The 8,674-nt window shown below is 43.3% G+C and overlaps 1 long non-coding RNA gene across 1 annotated transcript; it reads right to left on the bottom strand.

Annotated features, from left to right (window-relative positions):
- Positions 1-6,949: 6,949 nt before the first annotated feature.
- LOC129627283 (uncharacterized) lies at positions 6,950-8,435 on the bottom strand. The gene is made up of 2 exons (XR_008702519.1): positions 8,345-8,435; positions 6,950-7,338 (listed from the first exon to the last, which is right to left on the bottom strand). It is a non-coding gene; the product is annotated as an uncharacterized LOC129627283 (long non-coding RNA).
- Between the last annotated feature and the right edge of the window lie 239 nt (positions 8,436-8,674).

The following is an 8,674-nucleotide window of genomic DNA, read 5'->3' as shown; positions in this document are numbered from 1 at the left end:
TCACAACATTGTTAATCAGCTCTACCCCAATACAAAATAAAGAGTTTAAAAACAAGCGTGTTTCTGCCGTGTTCCTTCACCCTGCAATGGTGACTGGTGACAGCTGACAGCTGAATGGAACAGAACCTTATTGCTGCATCATAGCTGATGAATATCCTTATTGATACAGATGCCACAAAAGACACAAGCTTCACTTTTTTCTGTTTTCATCCTCATGCTTGTCACTCTGTATTCTCAAGATGGCTGCTGCAGCCTCCCGAATCATTTCAGTGTGTTCATAGCAAGAAGAAGAAGTGAAGAGGTGTGGTATCAGGCAAATCATGTTTTTTCGCCTGAGAATGCAAAAAAAGAAAAAAAAAAGACCTCCTGAGAAGCTTTTCAGAAAACTTCCTCTTCATCTCTTTGGCCAAGGAAACTGGATTAAGTGGCACCCATTAGTCATGAGAGTGCTGTGGAAGTGAGCACAGTGCGACCCCAGCAGAAATTGGGAAGAAGGGAGAAATGATGTGTGTATGTCACCACAAGGGCATCACCATGGGAAAAGTCCCTTTTTCCAAAATAAGAAGAAGAACACCGGATACTGCAATGAGGCCAAACTCCAGTGAGACAAACTAAAAAAACCCCCAAAACTCTGTTTTAGGCAACTGATGAACTACCGAAAACTACCTTTGGAGTAATTCTCTGTTCCACTCTGTATGTCAACCCATACATTTTATGAACCAATCCCCACTTTCCGGATTATACAATCATATGGATTGTATAATCATATGGATTTTAGTTAAAACAAAAAAGAATCTGAGGCAAGATATTTCAGTTCCGTCACTTTTCCTCATACACAAGGCATTTCATTTGGTATGGAGGAGAATTAGATTGATGTGCTCGTGATATTCTTCCTCTCAAAGATGTTAAAGTGATTCATATATATTTTCGAAGACTCAAGAAATCGTGACTCTCGTTGTTTTATAAACTTTAGTGATCTTTTGGAGACATAAAATTGACTGGAGCTATGTTCTAATATCCTATAGATAACTAGGGTTGCTGAGTTTTGTATCCAATTACTATACTTTCACTTTCTTTCATATTTTCCATTTTTGGGAAATCACATGTACTGCCCTTGTCCTCCTTCTTCTTTTTTAAAATAAATGTCTTTAAAATGGCATGCCCTTTTTTAGAAGAGCTCCATTTTTAATTTGGACTTCTTGATGTACATTATACAAAATCAGTGTTGCTTTTTATAATTTTAAAATCCTCCTTGATGGTATAATGTGCTCAGCATATGTATGGGGGTGGTGGTGGAGAAGGTAGGCATTTAAGCAACAGTTTTTCCTAAATTTGAGGATTGTCCTTTGATTTGGTTTGAAAATCTAGTTACTAGTCACTTTGTTAGTTCCTTGAAGATCTTAAATAATATAGAAATGTCCTGAGCCTGGTAATGTTCAGAACTCTGTTTTTCCCTTAGGGCCTGATTCTGATATAAGAAAGTCTGGACTAAAGCTGCCATTTCCTCACTCTGCTTGATTGACAAGGTTATGAGTTTTGAAGATATGTTTCTGGTTCACTCTGAAGTGGCTTCATTTCAGTGAGGCACTCAGGGGAGGCTCCAGTATCCTGAACATCAGACATTCTTTCCAGCATCTCCTTTGGTCTACTAGTTAATGCTAGAAGATAGAAAGGCACTGGTCACTTAGAGAATGGAATCAGACAATGGGTCTACCAGGATCCACTGTGACATCCGGGAAGTCTATGGCCAGATCTCAGCCTTATAAATGTGTGAAACTCTGGAGACCTGTATGAGATTCTTAAAATGGCAGTGTACTAATCACATTACAATTAAGGCTAAAAGTAATAGGATGTTAAATGGCAACTCATTCCAGTATTCTTCCTGGAAAATCCCATAGACAGAGGAGCCTGGTAGGTTATAGTCCATGGGGTTGCAAAGAGTCGGACACGACTGAGCAACTTATGATTATGATTATTATTAAAACACTTAAAACTTGAAGTCTTATCAAGTGGCAGTGATGAGAGGAGTTACCCTGCATCCGAGGTCAGGGGCGATGGCTGGGAGGAGATACCCCACGCCCCAAGCCTGAGGCCAGGGGCGGTGGCTGGGAGGACCAACCCCACGTCAAAGGAGCCGTGGCTGCGTGGGTGCAGGAGGGCCTAGAGAAGCTATCCCATGTTGAAGGTCAGGAAGGGCAGCGGTGAGGAGATACCCCTCGTCCAAGGTAAGGAGCAATGGCTGTGCTTTGCTGGAACAGCCATGAAGAGATACCCCACGCCCAAGGTAAGAGAAACCCAAGTAAGAGGGTAGGTGTTGCAAGAGGGCATCAGAGGGCAAACACACTGAAACCATACTCATAGAAAACTAGTCAGTCTAATCAGACTAGGACCACAGCCTTGTCTAACTCAATGAAACTAAGCCATGCCTGTGGGGCAACCCAAGACGGGTGGGTCATGGTGGAGAGATCTGATAGAATGTGGTCCACTGGAGAAGGGAATGGCAAACCACTTCAGTATTCTTGCCTTGAGAACCCCATGAACAGTATGAAAAGGCAAAATGATAGGATACTGAAAGAGAAACTCCCCAGGTCAGTAGGTGCCCAATATGCTACTGGAGATCAGTGGAGAAATAACTCCAGAAAGAATGAAGGGATGGAGCCAAAGCAAAAACAATATCCAGCTGTGGATGTGACTGGTGATTGAAGCAAGGTCCGATGCTGTAAAGAGCAATATTGCATAGGAACCTGGAATGTCAGGTCCATGAATCAAGGCAAATTGGAAGTGGTCAAACAAGAGATGGCAAGAGTGAATGTCGACATTCTAGGAATCAGCAAACTGAAATGGACTGGAATGGGTGAATTTAACTCAGATGACCATTATATCTACTACTGCGGGCAGGAATCCCTCAGAAGAAATGGAGTGGCCATCATGGTCAACAAAAGAGTCCGAAATGCAGCACTTGGATGCAATCTCAAAAACAACAGAATGAGCTCTGTTCGTTTCCAATGCAAACCATTCAATATCACAGTAATCCAAGTCTATGCCCCAACCAGTAATGCTGAAGAAGCTGAAGTTGAACAGTTCTATGAAGACCTACAAGACCTTTTAGAACTGACACCCCAAAAAGAGGTCCTTTTCATTATAGGGGACTGGAATGCAAAAGTAGGAAGTCAAGAAACACCTGGAGTAACAGGCAAATTTGGCCTTGGAATACGGAATGAAGCAGGGCAAAGACTAATAGAGTTTTGCCAAGAAAATGCACTGGTCATAACAAACACCCTCTTCCAACAACACAAGAGAAGACTCTATACATGGACATCACCAGATGGTCAACACCAAAATCAGATTGATTATATTCTTTGCAGCCAAAGATGGAGAAGCTCTATACAGTCAGCAAAAACAAGACCAGGAGCTGACTGTGGCTCAGACCATGAACTCCTTATTGCCAAATTCAGACTTAAATAGAAGAAAGTAGGGAAAACCACTAGACCATTCAGGTATGACCTAAATCAAATCCCTTATGATTATACAGTGGAAGTGAGAAATAGATTTAAGGGCCTAGATCTGATAGATAGAGTGCCTGATGAACTATGGAATGAGGTTCATGACATTGTACAGGAGACAGGGATCAAGACCATTTCCATAGAAAAGAAATGCAAAAAAGCAAAATGGCTGTCTGGGGAGGCCTTCCAAATAGCTGCGAAAATTAGAGAAGCAAAAAGCAAAGGAGAAAAGGAAAGATATAAACATCTGAATGCAGAGTTCCAAAGAATAGCAAGGAGAGATAAGAAAGCCTTCCTCAGCAATCAATGCAAAGAAATAGAGGAAAACAACAGAATGGGAAAGACTAGGGATCTCTTCAAGAAAATCAGAGATACCAAAGGAACATTTCATGCAAAGATGACCTCGAAAAAGGACAGAAATGGTATGGACCTAACAGAAGCAGAAGATATTAAGAAGAGGTGGCAAGAATACACAGAAGAACTGTACAAAAAAGATCTTCATGACCAAGATAATCACGATGGTGTGATCACTGACCTAGAGCCAGACATCCTGGAATGTGAGGCCAAGTGGGCCTTAAAAAAGCATCACTATGAACAAAGCTAGTGGAGGTGATGGAATTCCAGTTGAGCTATTTCAAATCCTGAAAGATGATGCTGTGAAAGTGCTGCACTCAATAAGCCAGCAAATTTGGAAAACTCAGCAGTGGCCACAGGACTGGAAAAGGTCAGTTTTCATTCCAATCCCAAAGAAAGGCAATGCCAAAGAATGCTCAAACTACCGCACAATTGCACACATCTAACATGCTAGTAAAGTAATGCTCAAAATTCTCCAAGCCAGGCTTCAGCAATATGTGAACCCTGAACTTCCTGATGTTCAAGCTGGTTTTAGAAAAGGCAGAGGAACCAGGGATCAAATTGCCAACATCTGATGGATCATGGAAAAAGCAAGAGAGTTCCAGAAAAACATCTATTTCTGCCTTATTGACTATGCCAAAGCCTTTGACTGTGTGGATCATGATAAACTGTGGAAAATTCTTCAAGAGATGGGAATACCAGATCACCTGACCTGCCTCTTAAGAAATCTGTATGCAGGCCAGGAAGCAACAGTTAGAACTGGACATGGAACAACAGACTGGTTCCAAATAGGAAAAGGAGTACGTCAAGGCTGTATATTGTCGCCCTGTTTATTTAACTTCTATGCAGAGTACATCATGAGAAACGCTGGACTGGAAGAAACACAAGCTGGAATCAAGATTGCCGGGAGAAATATCAATCACCTGAGATACGCAGATGACACCACCCTTATGGCAGAAAGTGAAGAGGAACTAAAAAGCCTCTTGATGAAAGTGAAAGTGGAGAGTGAAAAAGTTGACTTAAAGCTCAACATTCAGAAAATGAAGATCATGGCATCTGGTCCCACCACTTCATGGGAAATAGATGGGGAAACAGTGGAAACAGTGTCAGACTTTATTTTTCTGGGCTCCAAAATCACTGCAGATGGTGACTGCAGCCATGAAATTAAAAGACGCTTACTCCTTGGAAGGAAAGTTATGACCAACCTAGATAGCATATTCAAAAGCAGAGACATTACTTTGCCAACAAAGGTCCGCCTAGTCAAGGCTATGGTTTTTCCTGTGGTCATGTATGCATGTGAGAGTTGGACTGTGAAGAAAGCTAAGCACCGAAGAATTGATGCTTTTGAACTGTGGTGTTGGAGAAGACTCTTGAGAGTCCCTTGGACTGCAAGGAGATCCAACCAGTCCATTCTGAAGGCGATCAGCCCTGGGATTTCTTTGGAAGGAATGATGCTAAAGCTGAAACTCCAGTACTTTGGCCACCTCATGCGAAGAGTTGACTCATTGGAAAAGACTCTGATGCTGGGAGGGATTGGGGGCAGGAGGAGAAGGGGACGACAGAGGATGAGATGTCTGGATGGCATCACTGACTCGATGGACGTGAGTCTCAGTGAACTCAGGGAGTTGGTGATGGACAGGGAGGCCTGGCATGCTGAGATTCATGGGGTCGCAAAGTGTCGGACACCACTGAGCGACTGATCTGATCTGAAGATGAAATTTATAGCATAGGGAGCTCAGCTTAGTGCTGTGTGTTGACCTTGATGAGTGGGATGGGGGTGGGGTGGGAGGGAGATTCAAGAGGGAAGGGATATATGTATACATAGAGCTGATTCACTTCAGTGTACAGAAGAAACTAACACAACATTGTAAGGCAACTCTGTTGTTGTTCAGTCACCAAGTCACGTTTGATTCTTTGAGACCTCATGGACTGCAGCATGCCGGGCTCCTCTGTCTTCCACTATCTCCTGGAATTTGCTCAAACAGGGCTTTCCTGGTGGTTCAGATGGTAAACAATCTGCCTGCAATGAAGGAGAGCTGGGTTTGATCCCTGGATTGGAAAGATGCTCTGGAGAAGGAAACAGCTACCCACTCCACTATTCTTGCTTAGAGAATCCCACGGACAGTCTGAACGATTAACACTTTCACTTTCTTTCATACCTGAATTAAACAATACTAAAAAAAAAAAAAAAAATTACAGTTTTTTTTTTTTAACAATACCTCACTTGGAGAAGGCACTGGCGACCCACTCCAGTACTCTTGCCTGGAAACTCCCATGGACAGAGGAGCCTGGTGGGCTGCAGTCCATGGGGTCTCGAAGAGTCGGACACAACTGAGCAACTTCCCTTTCACTTTTCACTTTCACGCATTGGAGAAGGAAATGGCAACCCACTCCAGTGTTCTTGCCTGGAGAATCCCAGGGATGGGGGAGCCTGGTGGGCTGCCATCTATGGGGTCGCAGAGTCGGACGCAACTGAAGCGACTCAGCAGCAGCAGCACTTGCTCTCATGCTTAATGCCTAATAAAAGATTAACCTTGTCCAAAGAATGGTTTGAGCTTTAACTAGCTTCTGAGAGATAATCCATTAAGTCTCTGGAATATTCTACCTCTCACCCATGTATTAACCAGGGCCGACCCTACTTAGCTTCTGAGATCAGAGGAGATTTGGTACATTCAGGGTGCTAGGGCTGTAAGCTGGAATATCCTACCTGGTAAAAGTTATATTTGCACACCTGAGAGTCTTGAGCATGCCAGACCCTCCATGTTAGCAGTGTGATTTAGGATGAGGGCCTTGGGCCAGGCAGTATCAGGTTGAGAGTCTGGAGAGTAAGGTCAGCCACAATTATGGGACCAGCTCTGATAAAACCCTGGATGCCGCTTAGTTGCTCTGTGGCATGTGGGATCCTAGTTCCCCGACCAGGGATCAAACTCATGTCCCCTGCCTTGCAAGGTGGATTCTCAACCACTGGACCACCAGGGAAATCTCATAAAATGAGATTTTTTTTTCTTAGCATGGTGGCTAAGATCATCAATGAGTGTTGTTGTTGGTTTTTTTTTTTAATAAGAAAATGGCAAATCATCAACAAATCCTGCAGGATATTTATTTAAAAATCAATACTAAACAGGAAAATCAGAGGGAGAATGATTGCTACATTTAGTATAAAATAAAAATTGGGCTACTAGAGGTAGGGGGAGAGGGAAACAGAGAGGCTTCTTACAAGTTGTCATTCTTCAATTAAAGATTACATTCTATTTTGGTAGTGTCTCCGCTGAGCATTCCCACAGTTTTTAATAGTTCAGTCTCAGCTGTCAGGAACATTTGTGTTAATTTTCCCTGTTCAGCACACATAGGAATTGCTGTGCCTGTTGTTTGCAGATACCAAAGTTGGCTTCCTAATAATGTGACTGAAAATGTCCATCAAATATAGCTGTAAAAATTGCCTTCTGTTTCTTGAAAATCTGGGGATGCTGAAATTCATCTGCTGAGATAATAGATCATATTAAAACTTCAATGTAACAACAAATCCATTTAGAGATTAGATTTCTTTCTCTACATTAGTGGACTGGTGAAGATGAAAGGAAGACACCATGTAATTATCTTTTTAGGCCTCATTAATAGTTTCATGGAGAGGGGGATTTCTGTGTCACTCTGATAACATTAACCACACGTGGAGGTCACATTCAGTAAGAACTAGTCAAAGATTCAGAGAAGGCGATGGTACCCCACTCCAGTACTCTTGCTTGGAAAATCCCATGGACGGAGGAGCCTGGTAGGTTGCAGTCCATGGGGTCGCGAAGAGTCAGACATGACTGAAGCGACTTAGCAGCAGCAGCAGCAGTAGTCAAAGATTACACCTGCCTCCTTTAGTGAATTCTAACACTTCTTGTTTTCATGGGGGTGTGGTCATTTGCTATCATTGGCATAACAAATTAGAACACATTTAGCAGCAAAGGGATATCTAAACAACATCCATTCATTTTTCCATGGTTCTGCAGGTCAGATGGGCAGGTGTGGTGTGGCTCAGCTGGTTCTCTGATCTGGGTTTCACAAGGCCAAAATCAAGGTGTTGGCCAGGTGCGTTCTTTTCTAGAGGGTCTAGGGATGAATTTGTTTCCAAGCTCGTTGGTATAGTTGGAAGTGTTTAGTTCTACTGGGTTTTAGGACTGAGGTCACGTTTCCTTGTTGGCTGGTGGCCCGGGTTCCCAGTTCTAGAGGCTGCTTCTGTTCCCTGGTGTGTAGCCCCGCCCCTTTCCATCTTTAATGTCAGCAGTGGAGGGGTGTGTGCAGTTTATGGTTCAGTTCACCCTGACCTCCCCTTCTGCCCCTTCTCTCTTCTGCCTCCCTCTTCTGCTGAATCTCCCTTCTGAGTCCCACTGGAGAAATTTCTCTGCTTTACAGGGTTCCAGTGATGATGTGGGCCCCCCTGGGAAAGTACAGGATCACCTCCTTATCTTCAGGCTCATAACCTAGTTATACCTGCAACATACCTTCCCAGCAGCTACTAGGTTTAATGTTGGATTATATAACCGGATGTCAAGAATCTTGGGAGGGGGCTTCCATAGCGGCTCAGTGGTAAAAAAAAAAAAAAAAAAAAAAAAAAAAATCAGCCTGCCAATGCAGGAGACATAGGTTTGATCCCTTGTCTGGGAGGATCCCACATACCTTGGAGCAACTAAGCCCATGCAGCACAATTATTGAGCCTGTGCTCCAGAATCCTAGAAGCTGCGACTACTGAGCCCACTTGCCACAACTACTGAAGGCCGAGTGCCTTAGAGCTCCACGACAAGACAAGCCACCGCAATGAGAAGCCTGTGCAT

This window comes from Bubalus kerabau, chromosome 14 (assembly GCF_029407905.1).
Source record: "Bubalus kerabau isolate K-KA32 ecotype Philippines breed swamp buffalo chromosome 14, PCC_UOA_SB_1v2, whole genome shotgun sequence".
NCBI lineage: Eukaryota > Metazoa > Chordata > Mammalia > Artiodactyla > Bovidae > Bubalus > Bubalus kerabau.
This window is presented reverse-complemented; position numbering and strand designations above follow the sequence as displayed.